The 16,473-nt window shown below is 34.1% G+C and overlaps 1 protein-coding gene across 4 annotated transcripts in view; it reads left to right on the forward strand.

Moving 5' to 3' along the window:
* The first annotated feature begins 4,775 nt into the window (after positions 1-4,775).
* Positions 4,776-16,473, forward strand: part of ncoa1 (nuclear receptor coactivator 1) — a 47,073-nt gene continuing 35,375 nt past the window's right edge. Inside the window, exons 1-2 of one of the 4 annotated variants that reach the window (XM_032584714.1) lie at positions 4,776-5,430; positions 14,979-15,202. The gene's annotated coding sequence lies outside the window, so the exon portion shown is untranslated. The remainder of the gene's footprint in view (positions 5,431-14,978; positions 15,203-16,473) is intronic. The other 3 variants (XM_032584713.1, XM_032584711.1, XM_032584712.1) reach the window with 3 other exon arrangements.

Here is a 16,473-nt window from a genome sequence, read left to right on the forward strand (position 1 = left end):
GAATATTCTATTTATTGAATATTGAAAATCAAATGTATTAACTATTGATATTTTAATAAAGTGCCTGTCATAATATATATTGTTATTGTCTCCGTTTTTTTTCTTTTATGCACAATTGTTTCAAAAATACTTTTAACATTTCTATTAGAAACTTACACCAAAGTACAACTTCCAAAAGATTCTCAACATTTCCTCATTTTTTGTGATTTTTTATGTTTGAGTTTTTATAACATTATTGTGTTATTCTCCTAATATTATGACTTTATTCTCATAATTAAAATAATATTCCATCATGGCGTTGGATCTGAATTCAAAGTAAAAATAAGTAGAAGCTTTGTAATACGCTTCTCAAACAAAATGGCCGCCCTGGGAGCTCTGACATCACTCTGAACTATAATCGTTTACAGGGCATTTTGTGAAGCATGTTGTATTTGTTTGGAACATTTTGGCAGGAAATTAACTCCATAAAGAAATAATGAGTATTATTTTCTAACAACTTTCAGAAAAGGGTCTGTGGCCTGGGGACCATTTGCGGTCTTTGAACTGATTATTTTTGGACCCCCTTTTTCCATTAAAGAATTATACAAATTTGTTTGTTAAACTTTATATTTTTAATTGACGTAAAATTAGTATTGACATAATTTCCTTGCAAAAGTTCATTTAGTCTTTCCAAACTTACAGAAAAGCTGTCCTTCTCAGTTTTTTTTTTAAAATGTATTAAGTTTGGTTAAATATTAACAAGCATTTTAAAAGAAATTCAACCAAATCCTGTTACTAAAACTTAGAATAAATTTGTTAAACCAAGTTTTAAAGAAATTTGAAACCTAGATGCCTTTTTTAATACACCAAATGTGCAAATCCTTTTTAAATGTTTTTATTTGCTTGATTTTTTTAAATTGTTTTGGACTGTGAGTACTTTAGACTCGACCTTGTTGTTTCACCTAAATATCTGTCTCTGCCCCGACGGTTTGATCGCAAGGCGTTAAATGTAGATGTTGCCTCTGTGACTTGGTGTTCCTGTGTTTTATCAGCAAAACAAGATGAAGGTGAACAACATTTTAAAAATGCCAGAAGTGTGTAAAGCGCCTGTCTGGTTAAAAGCAGGCATAAAGCCCTCGCTTGCCTTGACCCACCAGATAATTGTGCCCTCATCCAGTTTAATAAATATAGCAGTGTACAGTTTTTCTCCCTGATGTGTTCCTGGAAATACTCCTCTGGTTGAGTTTCATCTAGCTGCCATAATTCCTCTGTAAAAGGCTGGATATATAAGATATAAATACAGATATATGAGTTGGCTTCACTAAATGTAAAGTGATTATTGTGAAATAATTGTTTACATCCTGAATCCACCTAAAACCAAAAGATAATTGGCTTAAAGTATAATATAAACAAAAACAACAAACCTTTCTTTGTCTGGCAGCCATTTTGCCCTCAGCCCAGCTAAAGAAAACTTGTTTAGGACATCTAGAAAAAAACACTGATTATAATATTTCTAAATATTTACTATGAAAATTTTTTTTCTTGTAATTAAATAACAATGGCTTAAAAACAAAAAAAGATAGTAAGTTTTTTTCAATAAAATAGGTGGGCACATTGCAAAAACAAAATCTTCTCAAGTATTTTTGTTCTAATTTCTGGTATAAATATCATAGTATACTAGAAATAAAACAATCTTAACTTACAAGTGACTTTTCAGCAAAACATTACAGCGTAAGTAAATAATCCCTTAAGATTAATTTAAAAATTCTCTAGTTTCACTGGCAGTTTTTTTTTTTTTTACTTATTACATGGAAAAATGTCTTGTTTATCACAATAAATCCGATTAATCGTTTCAACCCTACTTGATAGCAATTGCTCCAAGCAGTTATTAGGTTTGGGAAGAAACTACTCTTGTTTGTGTAGCTTTTCCCCTTTAATAGATCATATCAACTTTTTACAAAATAGATTATTTAAAATTATGTTATCTTCATCTGATATTAAAATTTGTTTATTTGAAAGATTTAAGTGTGACCCAAAAAAAAGCTTTTCTTGAATTTATTGTTATGTTTGGGGACATGCTAGGCTAACTGTATGTACCCAGTTAGCATAGACATACTGTAACTACGTATTCATGTCTATGACCGGTTAGCATTAGCATAGCAACACAGCTCCTGTTTGATTTGGAAAATAGTATACTGTGTAAACATCGACGTGTACAAAGAAAATGTTAGCATGGGAAATTGGATCTTTCCCAAGGTAACAACTGCTAACTTAAAGCACAGCCGATTCGCTAGCATTTAGCTAGCAGTTGGTTTGAAACCTTCATGAGTTGCGGACGGTTGAAATGGCGGCATGACAAATATTTATGAAAATTCGCCCCCTTGTGGTCGGATGGTAGTCATGCAACCTGAAACATTTTGCAACAAGGGCAAAAATCAAGTTGACAGCAACCGAGGGCCTTTTTTTATTTAAAAATGTACAAATTAATTTCTTGTGCCTTTTTCAATTGTATCTGCTCAATTATAAATTAAAGATGGAAGATTTAATTCAAATTAGTCAAATAGATCTTTTTTAGAAAGGTGATCTGTCAGTATAGTATAGAAATTCATTTGAGTTGCTTTCCTTTGTTGGGGTTGAAGAATTTTTAAAATTTAATCAGCAATAATATTTGAGTCACTATTTCTTTAGTGTTTGCTATATTAATGGAAGTTTTTGAGTAAAAGTAGCTGGTGTTTAAATATTAAGATATTTTTAAAATTTGATGTCGTTCCTTAACATTTTTTATTTAAAAAATATTTTATCTGTAAAAATGTCAACCTCATTGATAAAAATATGTCTATCTGGGTTTTCTTACATGTGCTTGCATTCTTCTGTTCTAACGAATATTTTAAAATGTTCTTTATTAATAAAATATTTAAAATCACTGATGCAGCATCACAATTGTCTGCACACACACACACACACACACACACACACACACACCCCCCCCCCCACACACACACACACACACACACACACACACAGGCAAAAAATCAAATTCAAACAACAATATATGCACAGAGTTTGGTTCTGTAAGAGCAAGTTACTCCAAACAACAGCAAAAATGTAAAAATGTAAGCCATGCAATGAGAAAGCAAAAGCTTTGCATACTGTATGACAATAAATATGTTTCCTTTTGGCTTTAAGGATTTAGCTAATAGAGCATAAAACTCATCTGTTCTTTGCTCAATTTCTTCTGTTCATGTAGATTTTGGGATAATAATCTATTTGCACTGGTTTTGCACAGTTACTTTATTTATGCAGCACCTTACAACAAGCAAGTTGCACCAAACAAATTGCAGTTCTAGTGCTAAAAATATCTACAATAACAACTTGAAAAGTTGAAGATTTCTTGCAAACCAGATTAAAATGCAACATGGCTGCCTCGTGTACAAAAGTGAGCGTTTGTGATTCTGTAGATATATGTCTCATAGAGTCAGACTTTGATTTTCACCTTGTTCTTTCAACTAAAACCAGAAAAAAAGTGTTGACAAAGGATGTCCACATACAGGAGTCGTCACATATGCAAAAAATGTTAAGACCTGGACAAGCAAGTAATTTAACAGAACAGTTAAAGTGTACTTTCATGGGAGAAGTTGAGCAGAACAAGCCCTGCAGCAAAGATTAGCTGAAAATATGTCTCAAAGAATGGCACCAAATGTCCGAAAGACTGAGCAACAGTTCAGTTCTGACAACACGTTCAGATCTGGGATCATTTCTGCATCGAGCTTATAGTGTGGCATTATCTTGAATTGTGCTTTAAAACAAGAAGCACACAAATGTAAAAATGATTAATTGATTTTTTATAGATTAATCGGATTACAAAATTGGTATGTTCTGCAGAATGTTTTTTACTAAAGCCTCTTTCATACAATATTAGAAATTGTTTCAAATGCAGTTAAATAAATAATTCAATTCTTATTTTAAATAATAAAATAAACATTCTATTATCTAAATAACATAGTAATAACATATCATTCCTTTAAGGAATTTGTAGCTAAAAAATGCTTTTAACATGTGAAAAGCTCAGCTCTTTCTGTTAACATTAATACAGTATAGAGCTGATCTGTTGATTAATTTTTAATTATTGATTTAAAAATAATTATTGATTATTTTAAATTTTTTTTAATATAGCATAAAAGGTAAAAAAAAAAAAGTTTGTCAATTAATTGCCAACTTCAGTTAGCTATTAATTGATTCCTAAATTAATTAATTAATTTTTAAATAATAACTATTAATCAGATTTATTGTTCAACAGTATTTTCTTTATTAAATCAATCTTTTTACTTTTACTTTAATGCAAAGATGTGAAAACATCAAATCTTCTCAAAAGCAGACTTTGGTTTATCCACTTACTAGGAGCCATTTTCAATTAAAATCGATACATTTTCTGTTTTTGTAGCAAAACCTCAGGTGTCAAACTCCAGTCCTCAAGGGCCCCAGGTACAAAACGCTGGAATGAAATGGCTTAATGACCTCCTCCTTGTGTAGATCAATTCTCCAGAGCCTGGCTAATGACCTAGTTATTCTTTTCAGGTGGTGCAGCAGAGGCACATCTAGAAGTTGCAGGACAGCGGCTCTTGAGGACTGATCCGATTAATCGAGTCAGCCCTAAAAGTAAAAACTACTCCTAAAAGTAATTTTTTCTAAAGTTACTCAAGTAAATATAAGTAGTTGCTATTCTTCTCTCGACATATGTAGAAAAACATAAATAATTTGAATTAAATTGACAACTTCACTGATTGTTGTGGTCATACATCAAAGGCTGGGACTTTAGTCCGGTCGCCTCGTGAACGCGCGTCCCCCGTGCACGAGCAGCCCTGTTTGTTTGTGTTGAGAGATTGGAAATGGCGGAGAGCAGAGAGGAGAGCGATAACTTGGTTTAGCAAACGCAACTGCACCGCCACCGACACGCACAAACCCGCGAGCGTGATCCACTGAGTCCCCCGCCATTCGCTGCTGCCGACCGGACTCGCGTGGCCCCCACGGACGGCGTGAAAAACGGATATTTGGAGCGAGATTTAGCAAAAGCTTGGCTAGCTGGCTGAGCTAACCGAGCTAGCAGCCTGGCTAACTTCACGTCGTGTGTGATTTCGACCACGCAGGCTTGTTTGTCAACAAAAGCTGACGTTAAATTGACAGCGAGCCAGCTTACATACAACTTCTGGAAAGTTTCCAGATTAACCCACGCGTGTTTTTAACATGGTCGCGACGCTTGACCGCAGTATTATCAACCTAAAGTAGGAGAGGATAAAAAAAAAAAGTGAGACAGCTGAGTGAGTATCCTTGCTGCGACCAAGCAGTAGGTTAAGCTGGTTAGCCAAGTTAGCCGACTGGCATTGGTTTAAGCTGGGAAGTAATCAACGGAACCGGACGGATCTGCGGAACCAAGCCGAACCGGAGCCCGAACAGGTAGGGGAGGCTCCATGTGAGAGATGGATGCCTGGGCGCCTCATGTGTGCTGCAAGGCCTCGGCTCATTGTTGAGTTTTTCTTTCCTCTCTACGTTTTTCTCCCAGTCCTGCTGAAAGTATAACCGTGCGTGGCTCCGGAGGGGCGTTTTTGCTCCAGAGCAGGCGGCTGTTATGTAACGTGGAGCTGGGGGAGACGGCCTGAAGGTGTCGCAGCTCTTTTGGGGGGTTTCTGTAACCTGAACGCGAAAACTGAAAGAACACCTTGACCTCCTGACACATGGCATCTGAGGCTTTTTTAAAATAAGCCACACAAGTAACTCATGTTCACTGGAAAAACACTTAAAAACATGCGAGGACGGCTTTAACTGCGGATATCTGGTTTAATTATCATTAATTAATGAAAATTGTGTTGGTTTCTTCAGATATCTTATATAAAAAATACATATATAAATGAAAATAGGTTAGCATGTTAGAAAATTTGAGTTTAAAGTCTAAATATTTTTTATCTGAAAGCACTTTATTAAGTCAGGATGCACCGACTTTGAAAATGTGGGCCGACATTAATGACAATAATTAAGGCTGGACGTTATGGCTGTAAAATGTAAGCGTTTCACATCAGTCTATCTATAATTATTGATTAGTTTTTTGTTATTGTAAATATCTGAAATACTGACAAACTTGTGGCGTGACCTTTCCTGTTTTATTCAGTTTTCACTCTACAATGTTGATTTTTTAAATTGTATTTTATTTTTAAGATGTTATGAAGCAAAGTGGGAAAACCTTAATCTGCTACTGTTACACAACATGTTGTTGCTAGGCAACCTAGGAATGAGTGAGTTGCTAGGTAACCAAAGAGGGAGTGAGTTAGTTGATTCCACCAACCTAGCTTAGCTTGCTACGAGACGTTGAACGACCGAAGCCTACACCTCCCACAATGCTGTGCAGTTCTGGATTGTAATTCATTTAAAGGGTTGAATATTCTATCAGATCTATTATTTATTCATATTGATCACATGTATGAAAGATGTATATTGTTATAGATTTATTGTTCAGCCCTAACGATGATATATTAACATGATAAAAGAGCTCAATAATTTCCAGAGACTTCTTAATCCATTTTATTTATGTTTTTGGTTATGTGTGGTTTTTATTTCCGTTTTATTTTTTGTTTTTGGTTGTTTTGGATATTTAAAACATCTACTGTACCTGTTCTAGTGTTAAGTGTTCTTAACAAAATTAAAGTTTATTTGATTATTTAACTATTGCTGTAATTCGATATATTTTAAGGAGCTCTAACTAAAACGTGTGAAATGTTGACACAAAATCCCAAAAATGTTTTGATTAATTTCAGGCTTTAAAAAAAAAAAAGCCTTGAAATGTTCAACAATTACCTTTTTAGTGCTCAGAATAACTCTGTTAACTTACTTTTATTCACCCAAAAGATCAAAATTAAAACTGTTGTATGTGATATTTTTATAATTAAAAAGACAAACAGAGGATTAAAAAAAAAAATTAAGTAAGGAAAAAATAAATAAATTGAACTGACATTATTTTTCAAACTAAAAATTATAGTTAAATCCTGAAACTTCTTCCACTTAATACAATCTAGACCAGGGGTCTCAGACTCCAGTCCTGGAGGGCCGCAGTCCTGCAACTTTTAGATGAGCCTCTGCTGCTCCACATGAATAGAATAATTAGGTCATTAAGGTTCTGGAGAACTGATCTACACAATGAGGAGGTCATTAAGCCATTTCATTCCAGTGCTTTGTACCTGTGGCACATCTAAAAACTGCAGGACTGCGGCCCTCGAGGCCTGGAGTTTGAGACCCCTGATCTAGATGGTCTGCAGGCTATTTCTCTTTTTATGTTTTGATAATTTTTAGCATTCAATAAATCAAATATGAATAAAAATCTGATTTATTTCACAAACTCCATTCACATTATATAGATTAATTCCACCCAGGCTGATGTTTTCAAGCCTTTATTACTGTTAATTATTATTCTTGCTTGCAGCAAATAAAAACAAAAAAAATTACATTGGACCAATAATAAGAAAAAAACATTCATTGCAAAAATGTCAGCTTGATAAAATGTATGTAAAGTACCTGCTTGAAGGTTTTAAGCTGATGATTATTACTCATAAAAACATTCTACTTTATTAAAAATGACTGTATTTGGTTGATTTGTACAAAAAAATCAAAATGTCTTGCAGGGATTCATGAATAAATACAGCTTGGTATGAAAAGCAATGAGAGAAATGGATAAATACTTGTTTTAATTCTCAAAACTGCAACTTGCAATAATTAATAACAGCTGTTGATAGAATCTAGTTTGAGTCTAAATTAGTTGAAACTCAACATTCAATTAACTGCTTTGATTGCTGCATTAAAACTCAACTCTCCCACTTTTTCTTTGGTCTGTGAATGCATCAGTAAATGAACAGGCCTTTCTAGAATCCCCCGTTTTGACCTTATTGTGTGCTGATGCTCTGCAGCCATTTTGGAAGTGTTTGATCCAGGACCTTTAGATTAAACTGTGGTTTTGAGTGGTGGTCAATATCTTTTATCAACTGAATGTTTTTCTGTTTGTAAATGAGGCAAACGAATCAATCCCAACTTTCACTTCAGACTCTGCCTCTTGGCTGTTCAGGTGTCTGTGAAAGTGGTGATAATTAACTTCACTCTAAACGCTTTCATTCCTAAACAATCAGTTCAACATCTTTATCTTCAGATATTTGAGCTAACACTAAAGTTTAATGTACTGAATCGTCTGTATTTATTTATTATTAAACATATTTTCTAAATGTTGCACTCAAAAAAGTCATTGTATTGTACTGTAAATATAAATGCAGTATCACTGTAAATACTGGGTACATTTTAGCCAATTATTTAATTTCTGTGCATGTTTTTTGCAGCAGAAAAGTTTTAGATGGTAACTTTATTAAACTACTTCACTGGCGTTGTTTTAAAACTAAAACTAGGGATGCACGACCCATACATATCTGTATGGACCGATGTTGGTCATTTAAAGTAAAGGTATCTGTCCGATAAGTAAAACTGAGCCAATAGCAACGTTTAACGTTTAATTATTGGGATTGAAAAGGTTGGAAAATATCAGTCAAAACAGCAATATTAATATCGGGTATTAACATCAGCCCAAATTTTCATATCAGTACAAACTTGGCACTAAAAACTAAAAACAACTCTTTTTTTTTTTTTCTTATTTTATAAAACTTGTTGTGATTGGAATAAGATATATCAGAATCAACATCGGTATCGGTCCGATACGTCAAACCTGGCTGATGTGGTCAATTAACAATGTATTAACTAAATATATATTTAAAACAATTAATTGTACTATTTCCCATAGTTTAATATTTGTATGTTTAAAATTCTTATTTTCTTTCTGTTACTACCTTTTATAGTTTTAATAAATTTTATTTCACTCAAAAAGGTGGTTTATTGATTTATTGGCTGATGTGTGAAAAGCCAACAATTAAAGACCAAAATCTAATTTAAAATATGTTAAATGTTTGAGCGAACATTTTAATGTTTTTTGTAAATTTAGCAGTTTAAAATCTGAAATTTTTGGCCAATATTATTATGGGATATTGATTTGGGTGATAACCAATATTTATCAATAATATTTGCTCTATATATATTTTCCTACCCTTTTAATAACATTTAAAAGGTTAGGGAAATACACTTTTAAATGTTGTTTAAAGAATCCATTCATAATAATTTTATTTACAGATCATTCTATCAATTGTTAGACGATTAATTGATTAATTGTATAAAAACATAGATTTTTTATTATTATGCAATATTGGGAAAAACATTAAAAGATATTTTAGCAATTTATCAAGATGCAATGTCAATTAATCAAATGTTCTGTTTTTGAAGATTTAATTTTTGGAAAATCCTAAAAAGTTTTTCCACCAATGCATTTCTTGGATTTCCAGATTGATGATCTTGTTTGACAAGCGTCTCAAATTATTGAAATAAAAGCCAGTTTTTAAAGATATTTTCTGTCATTTGTAATTTTTAAGGAAAGTGAGGAGAAAATTAAAATTAGAAATTAAAAATGAGAAATTTTATGTTTAATCCACATCTGCCCGCCTCGGTACTGATCATTTTGAACCACTTTTAGTTAGTAAAACTCCCACCAGATCTTTATAAGCACCTTGTTGCCGTGTGTGTGTGTGTGTGTGTGTGTGTGTTTCTGTAGGGGGAGGAGTTGATCATGTGGTATTTGTTTGGTCATGTGACTGTAATCGGAGGCTTGCTCCTCCTTGTTTTCGTGTGTGAAGTGACAGCAGGTGGATCGGTTTGAGCAGCATCTGTAGTGTTTGTGTCCGAAGCATCACAGCTGGGCCTGACGGAGCTGAGATGGAGCCCAGATAGCAAGCAGGTTACAGAGTTCAGCTCGGGCCTCGCTTGTTTGGCTCAAAGTTTGTAACAACCGTGAGCGTAAAGCTGTCTGTAAGCAACAAAACAGAGAGTTGTAAAAGGATCAGGAGTGCTCTCTATTTGGCTGATCTCATCAATCCTGCAGAAAAATCAAACGATGTTCATATTGTCTGGAATTAAGCATCTTAGGATTAACTTCACAAGTTTAAAAAGTGACTTAAAGAACAGAGATCTTAATTGGCAGGTGGAATAAATAATTTCTTATTAAACATGAGGTATGAAGACAAACTGTTGGTAGTGGGAGCCTTCCTCATCCTCCTCCTCCTCCTGTCTGAGCTCTGCGTCTGTATGGAGACTGAGCAGCCATTTTAGCAACCTGCCTGCCGCTGCTTTCTTCTGCAGGAGCGGCTTTAGGTGTTTGTGTGTTTTAAATCCCCAGGATGTCAGCGGACACTCTTCGCTTTCATTTGGCTTCTCTGAATAATCCCCAGCATGCTTGGTGGCAACTTTATTCTGCAGATGTTTTGAGGCTTTATAAAATTTCTGTACAAGATTTTTATTAAATATTTCCTCCGGTGTCCTCATTTTAGTCCAACATTGTTGTTTGATCATTTATAAACAAAGCAAATTTTTTATTTAAAAATTAATTTTTTGTTTATTTGCATCTTTTTTCCCCAAATTAATTGAATTGTTAGAATAATCAATTAATTGATAACTAAAACATTGTTGAATTATTTGTCTTTCATACATCTGGAATTCTGCAAAAAAAATTTTTTTTGAGCATTTGTAATCTGCCATATTTGCTTTATCAACTTTGAAATTATTTGACATTTTGACCCCTTGAATTAACAGAATAAAACACTCTAAAGTCTGAGTGATGTGGACGTCACTGGTGCATTTTTCTTGTTTCCCCATTTACTTAATTTGCAAAGCCTCTGAGCTTTTTTACAGTGAATCACTAATGGAGAAGACTAAACATGTCCTAAAACCAGTAAACTGTAATTTTCCCTGACATGTAGAGGCAAACATGAGAAACTGTGTTTGCCTTCACTGCGATTTGAAATCAGTTAATGTTTCTCTCATTGTCTTTGCTTCTTCTGCAGATAAATTAGTTATTCCCTCAGAAGATGGTTAACCTAAATATATTTTGTTTTGATTTTTTGGTTTTCTTCTCACTTTATTTTGAAATGGAAAAATCAAAGAACGAACCATACATGAATTATGTACAAAAAGTAGTAGTGTTGGTTGTTTCTGCTTCATTAAAGTATGTTTAAATCAAATTCGGTGCATAAATGCTTATTATAACTGACATGTTTTTTGATATAGAAATAAAATCTGTGTATTACTGTAAGTGAATGACCTCTGCCATACATATTTTACATTCTCTCGTCTGTTTCTGACGTTATTGCCCGACCTTAAACTTTGTCCCTGCTGGTTACCGTATGCAATCTCTCCATATGCAGAACATAAACAGTGGCTTGGCCTTTGCTCTTTATTCTAGAAACATAACAATTTTTTTATTCCCCCTCAGTTAAAATATACCCAGATAATTTCAGTTTGTAGTTATTATTGTCATATTTGTGCAGACATGTCACTTCTCTGTTTATTCTGTCAGTCTTTCTGTTTTCACATGGCACACCAGAATAAAATGCTTATTTATATATTTTTATATTTGTTCATTAATATCTGTTAAATTGTGAAGGATGAATAAAAATAAAGGGTTAATCTAGATTATTTGAACATAGAATAATCCTGAATAAGGGTGGGTGTTATAAACTTACAATTTCATCGCGACATTTTGTGGTACTAATGTGATAACAATCAAGATTATAATAAAAAAACCCAAAAAACTATTTATTACTCACTTTTTAGGTAACTAAAAACATTCCCATTTGAAATAAGCATCTTCAGGATGCCACTTGCTTAAAAAATATGATTTATATTATAAGCTGAACTGCACGCAGCAGCTGCATTTAAGGTCATTTTCTCCTGACTTTACTGGACATTACATTCTGCTGGTTGGCAGTTGGTGGTTACCACGGCAACCGGTAACTGACAGCTCCTCCCCCTTCTTCTTTTGCCACGTTTAGTATGTCTTTAACTGTTATCATAGTTAATGTTGTGCATTTTAGCTGTTTTAGTTGCACATATAATTTATTAATTTATGTTGTTTATTTGGGTAGCTTTCATGTTTCATATTCTGTTCTGTGTATGTAATACATACAGTAGCTTCTGCTTTGAAATCAGTCTCAGTCCGATAAGTAAAACTATGTTTTCACAGTTAATCAAAAAGAATTTTAAAACTACTACATAGATTTAGTTAAATTCAAGGCTTTAATTGCATTAAAAATATGAAATTTAAGGACTGCAATTGATGATTATTTTATTGATTGATCTATTGAATATTGTGACGATTAATCAATTAATCAGATTTAAAAAATTGGCACATTTTAGAGATTTTTTAAAATATTTTTTGAATGATATTATAAATTTCATTAATTAAAAAAAAAATTGCATTTAGACAGTTTATTGCCTAAAATGTAGTAACAGCATTCTGCTAGTACGCTCAATTATTTGTAGCAAAGGATTCAAAATAAGTTGTGAAAAACTCAACCGTTTCTGCTCGGCTTAAAGTTAAAGTGTTGGGCTGATCCGTTTATTTTTTTGGACTAACCAATTATTAATTTGATACCAAAAGGTGCTTAGTAGATTTTCTAAGGAGTTATGAGTGGAACATATTTATAGACAAAGAAGATTTTATTTTTTTATGTTAAAAGCAAAATGCATATATTTTTGCTTAAGACAGTGTTGTCTTAAGTGCTGCTCTAAGAATGTTATTCTTTTAGCAAATTGCCTTTTTTGAAAGTCACTCCAGTTAACAATCAATTACTAAATTAGTTGATGATTATTTTTTATAATAATCACTATTAATCATTTCATCCCTAGAAAAGATCCAGCGTCAAATGCAATGAACTGAAAAATGTAGAGTTAGAAACTGGAAGGAAAAGTTTGGCGACTATGGTACATAACTTGATCTTTTGTTGAAATACCATAAAAATGTGTAATAGTTAATGAATTTACTGTCAACGGCATTTAAAAAAACATTTGTGCACTATGCATTGAATGTTGATGGCATTATTGTGAAAAATGTCATTAATAGCATTAAATTTGATCAGCAGAAGCCTTATGCTAACTCATTTGTGTTTCTGGAGGCCATGTTGTTTTTGTTTGGTCATGTGACCGATGTTAATGCCGACACACTGAGGCTGCCTTCCTCAGCACCTGCCCGAGTCGTCCGCAAAATCAATTATTGCTGTCATTGATCTATTTATTCACTGGAATGTGCATGACTAGATCTTATGATTATGTTATGAATGGTGGGACTACTTTGTACTCAATGCGGCTAACCGCACTATGCAGTTTGTTCTCTTCACACCTCCATAATGTCACATAGACCTTGCACTTACTGCAGGCACTGATAGACGAGGCATAGAAACTGTCACATTGTTCCAAAACAAAACCGCTGGAGCTCCAGTCCAGTCCAGGTTCAACAAACGGGGTGAAGGACAGGCCGATTCATCTGAAATATGAACAAATCACAAGAGTTTTGGTGGAAATTATGTTTACTCTTCATTCAAAAGAGAAACTTATTCGAAATGTCCCTGCTAGTTTGTCAATGACTGCTTGGTAAACGCAGCAGCTATGCCCAGGTAGTCTCACAATATTAGTCAAAGACCAGCTTCATTTCACCATTTCTCTGAATTAAATGCCATATTTCTTCAGAAAATAGTTAGAAATATTACAAATCAAAGATGGGCCAATCACATTTTTGCACCCGGTACAGACTTTTGCTTTTCTTTACGGTCTGACTTTCTAATTGCAGCTTTCTGGACTAAAACTCTTGCAAGCTCTTCTATAAGAATATTTTAGTGTAGCAAACATTACCTGCAGTAAAGGAAAAGAGTTTCCATAATAGTAGCTTTGAATCCAACAGAAAGTAGAAATTTTAATTGTCTCCATTTATACAAATAAAGCATCTTTAACTTGTATCCTGATAAATTCACAGACCAAAAGAGTTGAGATTTAATGTGTTTTAATTCTCATGAGGGAATATAAACAATCCAATGTTTCAGTATTTGGTCATTAGTCAACTGATTATTGCATCACTATTTAAAATAACACCTGTATTATGCCTCGTTTCCTCACAGCGGTGTGGTTCGGTTTTATTTTGTCTGTTTCCATAGTAACAGTGGCCTATAAAACAGGATTGGCCTGGAACTGCTTTATCCATGCTCAGGATATTTTTGATTTTGATGTGGTCATTTTTGATCTTAGCTCCTCCTACTGGTGTGGCATTGGTACTGTTGGGTTTCCTATTTTATTTTGGAAATACCAAAAGTTGGTTCAGTTTGCTATTTAGCCCGTTTTAGTTGTAAAAGCGGCCTTTAAGATCGACCAGTACCACACCATTCTTTCTTCACTTGATGATCCATAGGACATTGACACAGTAGAGTGAAGCTACTGGCGTCACTCAACACAAGGATTTCTAAAGTATCACCACAAAATCAGCGAGTTTGATTGTTAAATATTGGGCTGTAGAACTCGAAAGCAATGTTTGGATTTCACTGCTCTGTTTATTTTTACCTGCAAATTTCAGGCAATTTTAAAGATTTTTCAGCTTTTTATTAATGTTGATAAGATAAGATAAATCTTTATTGTCATTGTCACAGGAACAACGATTTCATGACAAATGTTCTTATTTGTCATGAAATCAAGGCAGTAACCTGATTATTCTGTTTATCTTTGAGTGTATTAGGGCATTAATATTAATTATTTTAGTAATCAATTAATATATCTATTATTCTGACGATTAAAAAAAAGATGCATTCTCTAGAAAAGTTTTGGCTTCATTTCTGCTCTGAATATGTTTTTCTTTTAGGGAATAGCCTTGTTTTGATTTTCTACATTCTAGTTGACAATAAATCGTTCACAAAATTAATTGATTTTTTCATCCTTTGATTAATCACGATTAATTTGATGAATCGTTTCAGCCCTGGACTGTATCGGTATAGGAAGGACTTTTTTTAATCAATCTTTTCACACTGATGGTGTTTTCTCTGTTGTCCCCTCCATGTCAGAGGCCGGCTGGCTTCTCCCTGCACCTGGGATGGTGCCATGTGACGGTACGGCGGCGGAGCCCTAACCTCGCCACCGGCGCTCCATCACCTCGACTTTAAGCCGTTCGCCCTCCAGTGACCTCACCTGCAGAGTCCCCTTCATTCCTTTTATCTGTGGAGAGAGCCCAGAAAAAGGCCCCCAAAGCCACCACATGACTCATTCACTGGAGCCCTAGACCAAGTAGGTGCGTCAGGTTGATCTATCCAAAATGTTTAAAATGTCTTTAGACTTCAGTTGATAATCTACTTCAGCGATCTGCTGCTCCAGTCCTTAAGGGCTGGTTTCAACTTCTACTCCTACACTTACAAATCAAACTGTAAATCAACTGTTTGTATTTTTGTCTTGTACAGTTTTGGCTGAATTACTGCTATGAATGTATATTCTAGTTATCAATGAATTGAGTGCTATTGACATCTTGCACATCAGAATGAAAAAGAAACAGCAATGCTATGTTTTAATAGAGCTTAGAAAATAAAATAAGCCCCCAACAATGGCATTTTGGCAGTTTTGACTTTTGTAAAAAAATAAAATAAAACTAACAACTCCATATTGGATGTGAAATGTTTGCAGCATTTTTCAAAATATTTAGTTTTCAACTAAATTAAATGGGGGCATTTCTTGTAACGATTGTTATCCAAATGAAAATGATCTTGCTCATTTTGATTGATCATGTGATTAATTGATTTATTGCATATCTTGACAGGCCAAAAAAAAAAAGAAAGCTGGATTTTGGTGAAGTTCAGGTTAAGTAGTGGGTTGTTTTCGTAGATGTACCCTCTACTTAACTTTTGCTTCTGTTTGTGGCGTTTTTCGATCACTGTTGTTGTGTTGATGGTGAAATATAAACCTGGTCAGATTTCCATGCAAAAAATCACCATAATTCTGACAAGGATGTAAGTAGTGTAATAGTGGGAGTTTAAGCTGCTGTAATTGAGTTTTCTGTGTGTTTCTATGGTGTTACTTGTCTGTAAGTAGTTGTTGCACAAATAAAGGAGCCTCTGTGAGTCTTTCTAACCTCAGACCGCGTATTTTATACACGAGGACTTTGGCTGCGTGTTGTGGTGTCTGTGGAGCTGTGTGCGGTCCAAGGTTATTTCTTACTGCTGGTAAACATCCTGGTTCTGGTGTACACAGATGGTGGGGAACAATGGACTGGAACTGGACAGAGTATTCAGTTGGAAAAACGAGGAACACAGCAGCGTTTTTCTCTGTTTATGCGTTTGGATGCAAATCTTCAATATGACGTCATATATAGTTTTAATTTTCTGGTCTCCCGGTAGGGTGAACATTTTCTCACAGTTGTTTTACTTCCTCTGACTTCACTTTAAAACACTGAATTGGTGAAAAGTGACTGTAATCAATTCTTCCCACTGTAAGCACATCCTCACCAAAGAGGGTTATTGTTGGCCCAGACTGGAAGTGCTAAGTGGTTCTGTGTTCACTGATCAGAAAAAG

Source organism: Xiphophorus hellerii, chromosome 15 (genome assembly GCF_003331165.1).
Source record: "Xiphophorus hellerii strain 12219 chromosome 15, Xiphophorus_hellerii-4.1, whole genome shotgun sequence".
In the NCBI taxonomy this organism is placed as follows: Eukaryota; Metazoa; Chordata; class Actinopteri; order Cyprinodontiformes; family Poeciliidae; genus Xiphophorus; species Xiphophorus hellerii.